The 15,014-nt window shown below is 38.9% G+C and overlaps 1 long non-coding RNA gene across 1 annotated transcript; it reads left to right on the forward strand.

Moving 5' to 3' along the window:
• Positions 1-1,940: 1,940 nt before the first annotated feature.
• On the forward strand, positions 1,941-7,492 carry LOC116732996 (uncharacterized). The gene is made up of 3 exons (XR_004341926.1): positions 1,941-1,952; positions 6,244-6,246; positions 7,322-7,492. It is a non-coding gene; the product is annotated as an uncharacterized LOC116732996 (long non-coding RNA).
• Positions 7,493-15,014: the final 7,522 nt, after the last annotated feature.

The raw sequence follows: 15,014 nt of genomic DNA on the forward strand, positions 1-15,014 counted from the left end.
GTTCTGCCTGCAGTACGTCTGAGCATCGGACCAGGATCTGGGTTCATTGACCAGAACATATTCAGGATTCTCCTGTGCGCCTGCAGTAGAGAATGAAAACGAGCAGCATTTGTACATTTTATGATCAAGTCTTTGTTAGAACTGAATGTAGTAGTTGCTTCTCATCACCGTTGTAGCAGATAAATGGGTACGAGATGCTGCAGGAATCATCCCAATATTTGCCATTGTTAGCAATCAACACACAGAACTGGTTGGCATAATAAAAATCTGGTTCATAGTCAGAGGTTTCCCAGTCCCTGTATTCAGCCCCGCTCCCTGTGAAACCATCAGACCACCTCCAGTCGATCTCACTGTACAAACCGATCCAGACCTCCGATGTGTGATTAGCAGATGAAAGCGTTTCCAAAACTCGCTCCACTTCTGTGAAACTCTGGATGGTGGCCAGGTCTGTGTGTTTCTGTCTGCAGTAGGCCTGAGCTTCGCTCCAGGTGAAAAATCCACTGACAAAGTGATACTGATGCTGGTCGCATGTGGAGAGGATGAACCTCTCTGTTAGGAGAAAAACAGAAACTTTCCTCATAATCTCTCAAGGCCTTATTCCACCAATGTAACTTTTTCACAGCATTAAAGCAATTAAAAGTAATGATAGTTCATAAAAATTAAATCACCAGAATGTTCCCATGTTCAAATCTGACCACCTCCCCTATTTTATGTCTCTGTGTGTGTGACAGATCCCAGAACATCATGTTGCAGATTTTCCTACATTTCCCCCCTCACTGTTTTTCTGGAAGGCTTTTACAACCAACATAACCACTGAGCTTGTTTCTGTAGTGTGGCCCCTGAGTTTCTATTCAGTAGCCGTAGAAACTTCACCTCCTTCCCCCAGGCTGTCTCCTCAAGGAACATAATAGATGCACATTATAACTCGAGTAGCTACTCTACTGAGAAACAACTTAGACACATTTGCAGCATTTTAATCTTCTGCCCATCTGCATTGTTTGTGTCCACAAACATGGCCAGTAGAGTCAGACTGTATTCTGATTGTAATAGGGCCATAAAGTTAATAATGGTGCAGTCCTATCGGCTATTCAGCTCAGTGTTTGGGTCTTTGTTGTCCCTGACGACGTCACGTGAGGTGATCTGGTCTCCTTTATCAAGGTGCGAATTGCTGAAAAACGTCCTGAAGAAGCAACAAAAGAAGTCCAGATTTCTTGTACTGGACTTGAGAACTTAGGAATGTCTAAAAATGACTGATTACGGTTGAGTGGTTGATCTATGAAATTGAAAATACAGTCATGTATTTGTCACACAAGTATGTCAGGATTTGTCTGTCTGAAATTTGTACAAAGTGAGTGTGGGAGATCTTTTTTTTAAAAAACATGGTTTAGTCACTACACAATCCAGAGCTTCACTCTATGAAGAACATTTAGGATTTTGCAACTCTGGACAGAAATAAATGTTATTATATATACAGATGGTTCAAAAGATTTAGTTTCCAATAAAACCGGATTTGCTTTTGCTATTCCTGAACTAGATATATTTATGAAACAAAGAACATCTGACCATGTAGCTGTGTAAACAATACTGATGGCCTTACAGTGGGTAGAGCAAAATTACATTGAAAAAGTTCTTATATGTTCAGATTCAGTATCATCACTAATGTCTATTATAAATGTGTCATGGAGTTGGTATATGAAATGTATGAAGTTCTATTTAGAATGACACAAACTCAAATCAAGATTAAGTTTATGCGGATTCCTGCTCATAAAGATATAGAAGGGAATGATATGGCAGGTGTCTTTAAAACAAAGTAGAAGTATGGAAATAGTGTATTGTAAATCTGAAATAAAATCAATTACTACGGGCAAAATGAAATCTGAATGACAACAATTGTGGGAGGAAGGAACTAAAGGTCGTCATTTATTTCATAGACAAAAGACAGTAAGGAATATGTGTAAATGCCCATTCCATTATTTATGCTGTTTGTAGGTTGCTACCCATAGTACCCACTAGGGGCGCTGTAGTTTGGTTCACTCTAAGTTAGTACCTTCATTTAAAGTGAAAAATAAGAGGAAGTGTTGCTAGTTTCCTGTCAGTCAGAACTTTGAGCGGAAATATCCCACGGACAAGAGGAAGGATATTCCTTCCTCTTTATTCTTCATCTTTATGACTCTGGGTTAGCGCACTTTCTTCAGAAAAGGCTAAAAGCAGCACTGCACGGACTTTACCGCCATAAACTTTGCAGCCCTTGGACAGCGGAGCGAGGTACATGTTTAGAACAGCATTAGGTTGTGAAGTTAGAAAAGAACAAGCAGGAATGACAAGATTGCGGCTCGGACATACTGGATTAAATAAAACTTTACACTTGATAGGTAAACATCCAACAGGTAGTTGTGAGTGTGGATATGGATATGGAAACAGTAGCACATGTAATAATTCATTGTGAAAAGTAAATATTAAGTAGAGAGAAGCTAAAACAAGAAGTTAAGAAATATGATATAGAGACATTAAAACCTAATAGGATATTAATTAAACATAAAATAACTAAAGCAGTTATTAAATTTTTGAAGGAAACAGGATTATAAGAATTTAGATTAAAGGGAGATCCTCTGGTTCAGATGGCGATAATACATCTTACCGTTAGATGTCACCCGCCGGTAAAAATGACAAAGAAGTAGAAAGAGGGTTTGAGCTTGTTGAATTTCTCTCAACCATGTTACAAGTTTGTTGACCCTCTAAAATGCACGAAGTTAAAACTCACTTCGTGTTAAAACTCTTAACATTTGTTCGGTGTGACGAGGTGTTGCTCGCCTTCTCTGTGAATGAATCCTTGTCGTCTGAAAGTGGAGTCCTCCACAAGAAACGTGGAAACATCGCATCGTGTCCTGCGTGGTCACAGAAGTTTGGAAAATCGGCCTACAATCCTTAAATCGTGTGAACCAGACTTAAGACTTACAACTCCACTCATCTCGTGGCGACCGCTGCCCTAACACCAGCGCGTTCGCTATGCTAACGTTTACACATCCCTTCAAAATAAGACACAGATGCGCCACAAAGAACAAACATTTTATTTTCGTGAAAATTTTAACTCACGATAACGACTAATAATGGATAATGTGGGAAATCACCTCATATCCACTGTTTAGCATGATGCCAGTTTCTCTCCCAGCACACTAGGGGGCAGTGTCTCAAGAACTCTGAAATGAGCCTACATTTTAATGGGCTCTTTGCACCTGCCGCGCTGACGTCACAACCGCAGCTAGAAAAGACAAAGTCTTATTTCAGACGCAAATAAAACAATACTATGAACATTGCTGTCTTCCTAATATAATGGGCTTTTAAGGTTTCATGGATTTCCAAGCGGTCCTGAATTAAGAAGACGGTGGCTTGTAAATATTCGTCGCTACCAGTTAAAGCTAATGCCGCACAGCAAAGTTTATAGCCTTCACTTCACTCCGGATCAACTTCTTCAGCCTAAAGAAGAAGGTAAAGGAGCCTCCTGTGTTATTTCCATGGAATCACTTCTGTATTCAGCCTGAAAGAGTTTATGGGAACGAAAGAGCAGACCAGAGCCAGACAGCCGAGCTACTGATCCGCCTGTACAAACCGCTGTAAACACCGTCCTGCTTTACAAGAAGCATGCAAAACTAATAAAGCGAAGTAACACGGAGACCTTAAAGAACACGGCCATATTTTTCTAAAAGCAACAACTTTGAACCTGAACCGTCAGCTGAACTAGAACTCCAACACCAGAGCTGCTCTACTGTTAAGCTATGGGCTTGTTGTTCCTCAGGCTTCAGAAGCAAAAAGCCTGAACCGTAAAATCCCCGTTACTTGGTCTCTGACACTAACGACAATAAACCCACGTAATATACTTGAAAACAAGGTAAAAACATTGTCCGTTAGAATGGATGAAAAATGTTTAGATACTTAAATAGCACATTTTTACAAGAAAAATGTCTAGCATAAGCTAAAGCTAATGTTAGCCACAAAGTTTAAAGAAAGTAAAACTCACCTTCGTATCTGCGTATAACGAGGCGAACATCTTAAAACCTTTCTCCAGCTACTTGTTGGGGCTTCATATCGATGTTCATCATTAATTGTTACCTTGGACAAACCCTGCAAACACCCAGTGTATAGAGACTTTTTCAATAGATCGGAAAAGATTGAGCCGCTTTTCCCCGAAGGCGGAAGCTGAGGTGCAAAGAGCCCACTAGAAATCTGGTGGATTTTACTAGAAAATTGAAACAGGGTGATTAAGTGTGGCATCTTTTTTTAGAATAAGAAAATGCACATTGAAAAAAGAAAATATGTGATCCAATTACCCAACTAGGAACTAGACATCAAAAAATGTCTCTAACAAAAATAAACCAACAAATGAAATGGACTTTAACATCTCCATTTTCGTGTTCCCTCGCAATATGCTTACTGCAATATTTGCTGGTCTGTATCGTATACAGTCACAAATGTCAATTTAACATTTCAAATACAGTAAAGAGCCTCAGTGTTTATTCTCAACTCTTTGGTGCAAAACGTTTTATTGAAAATCGATTTATACGCTGCATGTCTACGTCTGTCTGTGTAAGGTTGAGATGGAGCTGCACATGAAAACAATCCTGCACCGTCCAGAAAACCAACACAAAAGAGACACAATCAAACCTGTCAGATGACTCACCACGCCATCATAACTCAGAAATAGTCCAAATAACTTGGATGCATGTTTTCTTTCGTTCCTACTTACGGAAAGTTTCTGTTTATATCATAGGTCTGTGGCGCTTTTCTGTCCTAAAGAAAAATATATATAACACTTCAGATATTTCACAATGAGATATAGCATACATAGAAAAACCTCACGAAGGCCTTACATCAGGGGTGTCAAACTCCAGTCCTCAAGGGCCGCTGTCCTGCAGTTTTTAGATGTGCCACAGGTACGAAATGCTGGAAGGAAATGGCTTAATTACCTCCTCCTTGTGTAGATCAGTTCTCCACAGCCTTGCTAATGACCTAATTATTCTATTCAGGTGTGGTGCAGCAGAGGCACATCTAAAAGTTGCAGGACAGCGGCCCTCGAGGACTGGAGTTTGACACATGTGCCTTACATTATAGCAGAAAGTACCATGTACACCGTAAGGAAGGCTTACAGTGTTCAATTATGTCGCATGAATTCCAAGGACATATTGTATTTTGACGATATTACATAAAATGAAACAAGCATTTCCTCTCTGTGTGACATTAAATCAGACTATAAACAAGAGCGACGTTTGTGTAGCCGGGTGGTAAAGTTTGGTTGAATGCTTGTACTGTTTCAAAGTGTTGGTTTTCTTTTATATTACAGTAACAATGATATTGAATTATTTTGGTTCAGTTATGTAATTTTATTTGTTCTTTATATTTAAATATGTGTAGGTAGTTGGTCTCGGGTGCTGCACATTTTGACCACCAGAGAGCAGTGTTTCAATGTGATTGCTGTTTCCCAAGACGGGGCAGGAAATGCATCTTGTTGTCTTCCTGTGTTGCTAAGCTACGTGCCGAACGTGGATGTGAACTGTGAGTGTTTCATCTGCGGGAGACAGATTTGGCAGAACATCGGTAAATATATACATCACTTGTTGAAATATGTCGGTACATTCTCATTTATGCGATAAGCAGTCAGTATTTCAATGAGATGGTGTGTTTGTGGAACGGATGGTTCAGGGAACCTGCATGCGGTGCAGGGCCGCCATTTCCTGCACGTGATGACAAGATGTCTGATCATCGATGGCTCCAGTATTAAGAGTGAACTGAGACGTTACTGTTTAATGTAAGTGTTAATAAAATAAGTCCTATCAAAATCACGTGCTCTAAATCAGTGTGGTGTCATGCAGCTCTCAGTATTTAGTTTGTGCAGCCAGAGGAAACTGCTGTATTTCTTTTCTTGCTATTTATACGTTGTGTTTTCCTTTTTGTGCTTTTACTGTGCTTTTTCGAGATTGCCACATTTCAGCAGTAGCTACCTAATGTTTGGTACGCATATGTTCTGATTTCTGAACAAAAGTAAGGAAATAAGACAGCTTTGTTTAATCTTTCTCAACTGGAAATAAAATATTCTGCACATTAAGGACCCCAGTTATTGTGTCCTGTGAGGCTAAATGATTCCCAGGCTAAATATGTAAACGTCACTTCACAAGGGAAGGAAACGAGTTTTTTAGATCTCTATTGAATGTAAGCTGGACAATAAAGCTGAAAAACTCATAGCAGTAAAAGTCTGTCAAGAATTGTTAATATTGATCATTATTTATTAGTCTTTTGTTTTAATTATCCAAAATACTATAAACTGGTGGCGTGAAATGTCCTATTTTATCCAGTTTTCACGCCACGTGTTTGTTTTTGTAAGTGTCAATAAAATAGTTTATTTCTTGAAAAAATGTATGTTTATTTCTAAAAGATAGAATAATGTATTTTAAGTTGTTTGGTTCACGTTTTAAGATTTGTGTTAAATGATTTGTATTTTATTTCGTGTCAAATTATTTTTTGTCGAAAGGTATCGCGAGATTTGTGTACATGTGTGAGGCTGCGAGGCTTAAGTAAGCATAGAAGAAGCAGAAGCTCGTGCCAGAGCTATGTGTAGCAGCCTCATGTCCTGTCATCGAGGTATTTTGTAGTTATGTTTGTAATGTTTTGTGAATTTATTGGTTATGGTGTTTTAATTACTTAATATTTGGTTAAGAGTGAACAACGACGAATCATTCGGTTAAAGACCTCCGAAGTGGCAGGCGGCCACGAGGTAACTTTTTTTTGTCAAAGCACGTGTCACCTGTCTGTTTGTAAATGTATCTATGTCTAAAGCTTTGTGTTTTATTTCTGTAGTTTTCACGGCATTTGATAAAGAGCCCGTCTTAAGGAAGCCGTGCCAGAGTTGTCACTTTGGAGCTACAGTTTTTTTAATTTTTTTTTTCCAGTTATGAGGCACAGTGGCCAAACCTGAAACTGCTGCTGCGCAAGTTACGCAAAAGGTCGTTGCTAGGTAACCAAAGAATGACTAAGTTGCTATGTAACCAAAGAGAGAGAGCTAGGAAGAACTGCTAAAGTCATTCCTCTGTCTACATCTCCCAGAATGCTGTGCGGTTCTGGATCTGAGTTCAGATTCAAAACTGCTTGGGGTTTTTTTGTGACTCAAACTTTTTCCATATCTAAATGTGAAGCTAAAAATTAAACAAAGAATTTGCGTAACAGATCATTTCACCTCCTCTGGGTGTCACAGACAGAATCTGAGCCTGAGAACCGGCAAGAGGAGAGTTCATATCTACTAGGTAAGGTTTATTTGACTATTTTTATAACTTAGTGTCAAGGGCGTAGGTTTGGTCTAAGTTTTGGTGGGATCTTACAACTTACTCACCAACTCACCAGCATATAAAATGAATGCTACCACTGCGTAGTATATTGAAATATTAAACTAATCAATGTAGATTTTCGTTTATTTATTTTGTTTTTGTTAAAAAATATGTTTTTTGTTTTTTTTTAATTTATATGGCAAAAATTGGTCGGGACTATTTTATATCCCTTGAATATTGGTCGTGACATGTCACGACCGTCCATACCCAAGCCTACGCCCATGCTTAGTGTAATTTGTAAGAAATAGACTATGTAGGAATATATGTTTGTGTGTGTGGCTGTGTCGCATTGTGTGTGTTTGGCTTTGTGTGGGTCAGACACACAACGTGTCTACATTTGTGTGCTTGTAGCCTGTATTTGTGTGGGTCATAAGCATTGTGTTGGTTTTGTGTTTGTATGGGTGGAAATTAGGGCAAAGGCAAATTATTACTTATCTGCATGATAAGTAATAATTTGCTTATTACTTATTTTAGTAATAAGCAGATTATTACTAAGGTAAGTAATAATTTGCTTATCACTCATCTTAGTAATAAACAAATGATTAATAAGTAATAATTTGCTTATTACTTATCTTAATAATAAACAAATTATTAATAAGTAATAATTTGCTCGTCTTAAGCAAATTATTCTCAGGTAACAGAAGATCCTACATCATGGTCCTGCTGCTGACCTCTGGTCTGTTGTCTCCTCTCCGATTCTTTGCTCCTTCTGTTGTGACAATAAACATTTCTTTGAAATATATCAAAAGCAACAGTGAGAACAACTTTTGCAAAGAAAATAAAGAGAACTGGGTTTATTCCTGGCAACAACTATCTATCAAGGAATATTACATGAGTTAACAGCAACATTAATATTCATGTTAACAGGCACTTCATGATATATTGGTATGAATTAACTAGTCATCATCTAGCCAACATTTTGTGGATACAACAACATTAGTCAACTTACATGATTATTTGGAAAAAAACTGCAACATCTTTTCTGTACTCTGTCCATCTGTGCTGAGCTTCAAGACTCTCCTTAGTGACTCACTGGTGTAACATCAGCATTAGCTTTGTATGCTATTGGTTAGTTCAAAGTATCTTCATAGTCTGTCTTGTGGGGAGCCAGAAATCGGAATGGGCAGGGCCACCAAGGGCCACTCCTTTTCCAGTTCAGGCATTCGCCTTGTTAGGCCGACAACAAAGTTTATTTGCTCACAGCTGTTGAAGCCAATAGGACCTCATCACATCTGCAAAAAGCAGAGACGCAACGCTAAGGCCACTAAAACGGATCCCATCAAAACCTTGACTGCATCTAGACACTGGTGACAAAGGGCAACCTGTGGAGAGCAACCTGTGGAAAGCAACGTGTGGAAAGCAACCTGTGGAGAGCAACTTGTGGAGAGCAACCTGTGGAAAGCAACGTGTGGAGAGCAACCTGTGGAGAGCAACTTGTGGAGAGCAACTTGTGGAGAGCAACTTGTGGAGAGCAACGTGTGGAGAGCAACTTGTGGAGAGCAACGTGTGGAGAGCAACTTGTGGAGAGCAACTCTCACCTGACATTATGTTTCTCTAATCTGAACCGTTTGCAAATTCAGTTTTCTAGAAATTAATACTACGTTTCTTGAGGACAATGTTCATTATAGTCAATCACCCCAATTTACATCATTTTTGAAATCTGGGGGAAACCGGAGCACCCGGAGAAAACCCTCCACTAACACGGGGAGAACAGACAAACTCCCACAGAAAGAGGCGCCTGGTTGAGAACAAAGGCCTCTTTTCTGTGAAGATGTCGTGTTAACCACTGCATCACCGTGGTGACCTTTTTTTTTGTCGAAAATATGAGATGTAATTTGGGGTTTTGAAAATGGTTCTGACCTGGACTCTTTTAACTAGTTGCTTGTTTTAGAGGTTTTCTTTTCTCTCCACAAATGTTTCTCCAATCTGAACCGTTTGCAAATTAAATTTGATAGAAATTAATACGACCTTTCTTGAGGACACGTTACATTGGGCAATCATCAACATTTACATGGTTTTTAGAAATCTGGGGGAAACCGGAGCACCCGGAGAAAACCCACGGCCATTTTTTATTTCTGGTCTAAAATAAGAGATTTATTTTGGGGTTTTGCAAACGGTTCAGAAATTCACTAGACATTTTCTCCTAGTTGCTCTATTAAGACTTTTTCTTGGTTTTTTTCTGCTGTGATTTCTTCAGCCTAAAACTGTCTTGAATCCTTTTCCACACGGAGGTTTTTTTTCCGGCTGCCTCCACTGGTTCCTCTGACCGATTTTCCACACAGCTGTCTCTCATTTCTGTGGCCTCAGGTTCTCTCTCTACCACAAAATCATTTGCCTCCTTGTTCGATGTATCAGGAACATCACTGTCCTCTGGCATGGTTTCCTCCAAGTGATGTTCCTGATGAATGGCTGCAGAGTCAGAATTGTTGGTCGTGTCTTTTTCATTTCTGTCTTGAAGGTCTGATTTAATTTTTTCCTTCTCCGTTTTGAAACTAAGTTCACAGCCAGAGTGCAGTTGCTGGAAGTCAGTCAGCTCTTTTAGAAGGTTTTGCTTCTCATCTTCAAGCTTATTGATTTTTAGAGAGGAAGCTTCCCTCTCTTTAGCTCCGTCCTGCTTCAAAATGTCTGCCTGCTGCATCAGGCCAGAAACTTCTTCTTCATGTCTGGCTTTAAGTCCTTCGAATGCAATTGTAGCCAGATCCAGAATACTTTTTAGATGTCTTATTGTCTGATTTGATTGTTGTTGCAGGACAGAAAACTCTTCTCTCCTTCTCTGGTCCATATCTTCCTTTTCAGCTCTCAGTGTGTCGATGAGTACAAGGTCGTTCTTTGCTTTCTCTAGATGAGCTTCTTTCATACGAGTCATTTCTAGCTGGTAATCTTTGATTTCCTGTCTTAAGGCAGAAACATCTGCTTCATACGTCCATTTCAGGTGTTGGTAAGTTTTCACCTGCTCCAACTCTCTCTGCAGACGTTTCTCCTTGTCATCATTGTAGTTCAGCTGCATCTTGTCAGAACTAGTTACAGCTTCTGGACTGCTAAACTTCTTTACTGCCTCTAGTTCTGTCTTTAAGTCTCTGTTCATTTTCATGAAAATCCCCTTAATAGTTTTCTGCGTCTGCAGCTCATTTTTTGTTTCCTCCAGTTCTTTCTGGGTGGAGGCCAGCTTTTGGGTCAATTCAAACATTCTCTCTCTCTCCATTTCAAAAAGCGCTTTGCGTACGTCTGAACTCGTCAGTAGTGCAGGAAGCAATGACAAGAAGGTAGCAGTTTGTTACATACATACAGTGCTGATGACATCACAAGCATGACTCTAGTTGTACCCCAAGGTTCAATCCTAGGACCCCTTTTATTCAATTATATTATATTATTATATTATATGCTCCCACTAGCTCAGGTTATAACAGGAAATAATATTAGCTACCATAACTATGCAGATGACACACAGCTCTACATTACGATGTCACCAGGTGACCTTTGACCCCATCCAATCACTGAACAGATGCTTAGAACAGATAAATGTGTGGATGTGCCAAAACTTTCTCCAGTTGAACAGAAACAAAACTGAAGTTATTATTTTTGGACCTAAAGAGGAACAATCTAGAGTTATAGATCTAGGGTTATAGATCTAGAGTTATAGATCTAGAGTCAATGCACAGCTTCAGTTATTACAACTGAAAACCAGCCATCAGCCCAAAACCTGGGAGTAGTGATGGACTCTGACCTGAACCTCCAGAGCCACATAAAGACAGTTACAAAGTCGGCCTTCTAACACCTGAAGAACATTTCCAGGATTAAAGGACTAATGTCTCAGCCAGATCTAGAGAAACTCATCCATGCGTTCATCTTCAGTCGTATTGATTATTGCAACAGCGTCTTCACAGGTCTGTCCAACAAATCAATCAAACAGCTGCAGCTGATCCAGAATGCTGCTGCTGGCGTTCTCACTAAAACCAGGAAGATAGAGCACATAACACCAGTTCTAAAGTCCCTCCACTGGCTCCCTGTAGCTCAAAGAATAGACTTTAAAATACTGTTGTTAGTTTATAAATCACTGAACGGCTTAGCACCACAATACATTAAAGATCTGCTGTTGTTGTATCAACCTTCCAGAACCTCTCAGGTCTTCCGGTTCTGGTTCTGCTCTGCATCCCCAGAACCAGAACCAAACGAGGAGAAGCAGCTTTCAGCTTCTATGCACCACAAATCTGGAACAAACTTCCAGAAAACTGTAAAACAGCTGAAACACTGACTTCCTTTAAATGTCAACTAAAAACCCACCTGTTTAGGATTGTATTTGAAATGTAATCAATTACAAATTTATTGCTGGAACTTGACTTAATGATTGATTCTATGTTGCTTTGTGTTTCTGTGTTTGTAATGATGTAAAGCACTTTGAAATGCCTTGCTGCTGAAATGTGCTATACAAATAAAAGTTGATTGATTGATTGATTGATTGTGACATCACAGAGTTTTCCTTCATCTTTGGAGTGATGATGATGCCAGTGTTTGAGAAATCTACCACACTGCCCAACCAGCCTCCTCAGTTATACAGTGTTGGGGTGACTGATTTATTCTTTCTGTAGAATAAATACATTTTAGTTCATGGTTATTTTTTTTTGCTCTTACTTTTTTAGTTTCAGGTGATCCTGGTCCCTTGGCTCTGACACCAAATAATCACATCTAGTTGAAACAAATTGAGGCCATTTTATATGGAAATAGTTGTATTGTCTGTAATGTCAGCATCAATCCATTTGTTTCATAACTGAATCAGAGGATTTTCAGAGAATGGAGAGACCAAAGATCTTCATGAATCCCAAGGAACACGGCGGGGAACGGTCAGAGAAAAAGACATAAAAGTTCCAGTTCTAGTTTGTCATAAACCATGTAATTTGTTTTATTGGTATTTTGAACGACTATTCCATGGACTCTAGACAGAAGTTGCTGGTGGATTGGAAATGAATGGGAAAGCTGCAGTTTTTAGTTTTTAATTTTATGAAGAAAAAAGAAAAAAACAATGCAGGAAGATGCCAACGCCCAATGGGCTTATGTAAAGCTTCCACCAAATAATAAGAAAATAATATGTAATAAAATCCACTAATACAGTCCTTCATTTATTGATTATATAGTTTTGACAGGAATTTAAATAGCTTGGGAGACTTTAACACAAGTTAGTTTTTGGTGTACATTGTGAAACTTTATTTCATGTTGCTAAAAATGGACTGAGCAGTGAGTAGTTTTTTTTTTTTTTGGGGTAATTTTCACCCAAAAAAAAATCATACTTCTTTTTGCGTTTCTCTCAAAAGCATTAGCCGAAGTTTCTGGGAAAATGTCTTTGGAACAGTCGTCGGTTGTTTCACTTTTTCGCTTAGTGAAAATTGTGTGAGTGTGTGGTCTTTTTTAAACGATACGTTTTGCCAACGGAGTTAGGCGTGAACCGGCTTTTCCAAACTCTGAGATTCCCACCGGACACTACTTGCCTTCCTAGTGAGCACATCCAACCCCTTCCCCTCATATAGCTCTGCAACTTGTGGCTCTTCTACAATTGCTGCCAACAGCTTTGCCCGAAAATTAAAAGGAACCAGTTAAAGCTTTTCAAGTACAGATGGAATTAAACATAAATGTTTTTAACAGTTTTGTCCAATTCTTTTTTTTTTTTTTCTAGCAGCATTTGCAGATATTGACACTAAAAGTAATATGTTCCAGATATATTTTCCTCGTCATTAAGATGGAATCTATGTGCTTTAAAAAAAAAAAAACATATTCTTTTATGTTTACCTCCACTTTGCATCCTAAAAATAAGAGATTTCAAAAGTCATGTGACCTTTGCGGCTCAGAAACGAGTTTAATTTGGCTGTCCTGAGCAAAATGGTCGTGTTTAAGAGCAAGACCCATCTTTTTTATCTCCTTAATTGAGTCATTTCTGCTTAGTTTGTGCATTTTCCATGCAGTTGTGTATTTTTCCATGTGGGGTTGGGGTGGGTAATTATTATTATTATTTTTTTTTTTATTATTGATTTGTATAGCACTTTGAGCTGCTGTCAGTATGAAGGGTGCTTTATAAATAAAATTGATTGATCGATTGATTTAGGTTGCAGACCAATGCCATAGAAGATGGCTGACTCAAAAAAAAAAAAAGGTTTGTTATTGTACACTTTTCTTCATAGTTGCACTTTAAAAAGGTATTTTTTTTGGATCAACAGCAGGTGGAGGTTCCACCGAAAACTAGGTGTACTCCAAAACAGAGAGCTGTTTGTTTCAAATCTTGCACAAGCTGTGGGAAACGGAAAATTTGGGATACAGGGTCACAAGAGCTGCCAATGGGAAGAGGCTGAGCTATTGTCCTGTGGCAGCCAATGGAAAGGGCCCAGAGGAGTGGCTGGCCTCTCTGTGAAGAGCTTCATTTGTGTCGCGCTTGTTGACACTTTCGATATTTTTTTAGTGTAATGCAGTACTGTCGACACAGCTTTTGCCTTAGAGTTTACAGAAACTGTCGACTTGAGGGAGATAAAAACAGCTCAAACCATTTCACAGAATAACACTCCGGACACTTGACGCCTTCCTTTTTCTTGCAACAGCCCACTTGTTCAATGGCGGACAGTCAAACATGCTGCGGCTGGGTTGAAACCTCAGTGCAAGACAAATATCTCAAGAAAAATAGATTTTTTAGTGGAATAGGTAAAATGTGATAATGGCTGTTTTGAGTCATTTTGGAAAAAGTCGAAGGATGGTTTAAGCTAGCTGATTAGCACTACAAACTTGGCAACAGTGTGGTCTACGAGGTCTTAACAAAGGTCAGGTCAGTAAGGTTACCATAACGACTAGAGTTTTAAATATGTCAGAGAGATCCTCCCTCCTAACTGTGGTTTATCACCAAAACTTCCAGACACGCAGAGCCTCAGTAAAACTGCTGCTGATTAGATCTGCATAGAACAGATGCTTGTTTACACTATTACAGAAATATTACCTCAGAATATCAAGAACATATATAATTGTAATACTATTACTAAAAACTTTGACCTCATTTAACCCACATTTTTCTGACTTTTGCAAAAATGTCCCCACTACTTTCTGTGAACTTGAACATCTCTGCCAATAAGGACACAACTAGTAGTTGGGGGAGGAGAGGTCAGTCCAACTGGTCATCCAGTAACTCCATGACACTTGAATTGCAACATCACAACCAAATATTACTTTTAAGTGATGATGTTGCACACTCTGACATTACAATGAGAATCAGCATTATTGTATGTTGTAGCTTTGAATAAGCATTTAAAAGGAAAATGAAGTGTGGGAAAAATCAAGCGTGCCTTTCTCCTCTTTGCTATCCTAATTTTATTTATTTATTTTTTTTAAATTTGAATGACTACTCTTTGAGCAAAAATGGGTTGAAGTAATGCAATTTTTTGCTGAGTACAAACTTTAATTGCCTTGTAAGAACTTCTCCTAGTCTGAATAAAACACTAATCTGAATAAAAACACTAATGGGGCTGTTAAGGTCTCTTATGGAGTTCTGAAGTACGTGAATCACTGCATTCATTTCAACATTTGTCAATCCAAACGTTTCCCTGAAGATGCCGTTTCAGTTTCTGCTCGCATGTTCTAGATGTGAATTGCTGGTGTTTTGTTTTAAGCCAGTCTGCG

Source organism: Xiphophorus hellerii, chromosome 14 (assembly GCF_003331165.1).
Source record: "Xiphophorus hellerii strain 12219 chromosome 14, Xiphophorus_hellerii-4.1, whole genome shotgun sequence".
In the NCBI taxonomy this organism is placed as follows: Eukaryota; Metazoa; Chordata; class Actinopteri; order Cyprinodontiformes; family Poeciliidae; genus Xiphophorus; species Xiphophorus hellerii.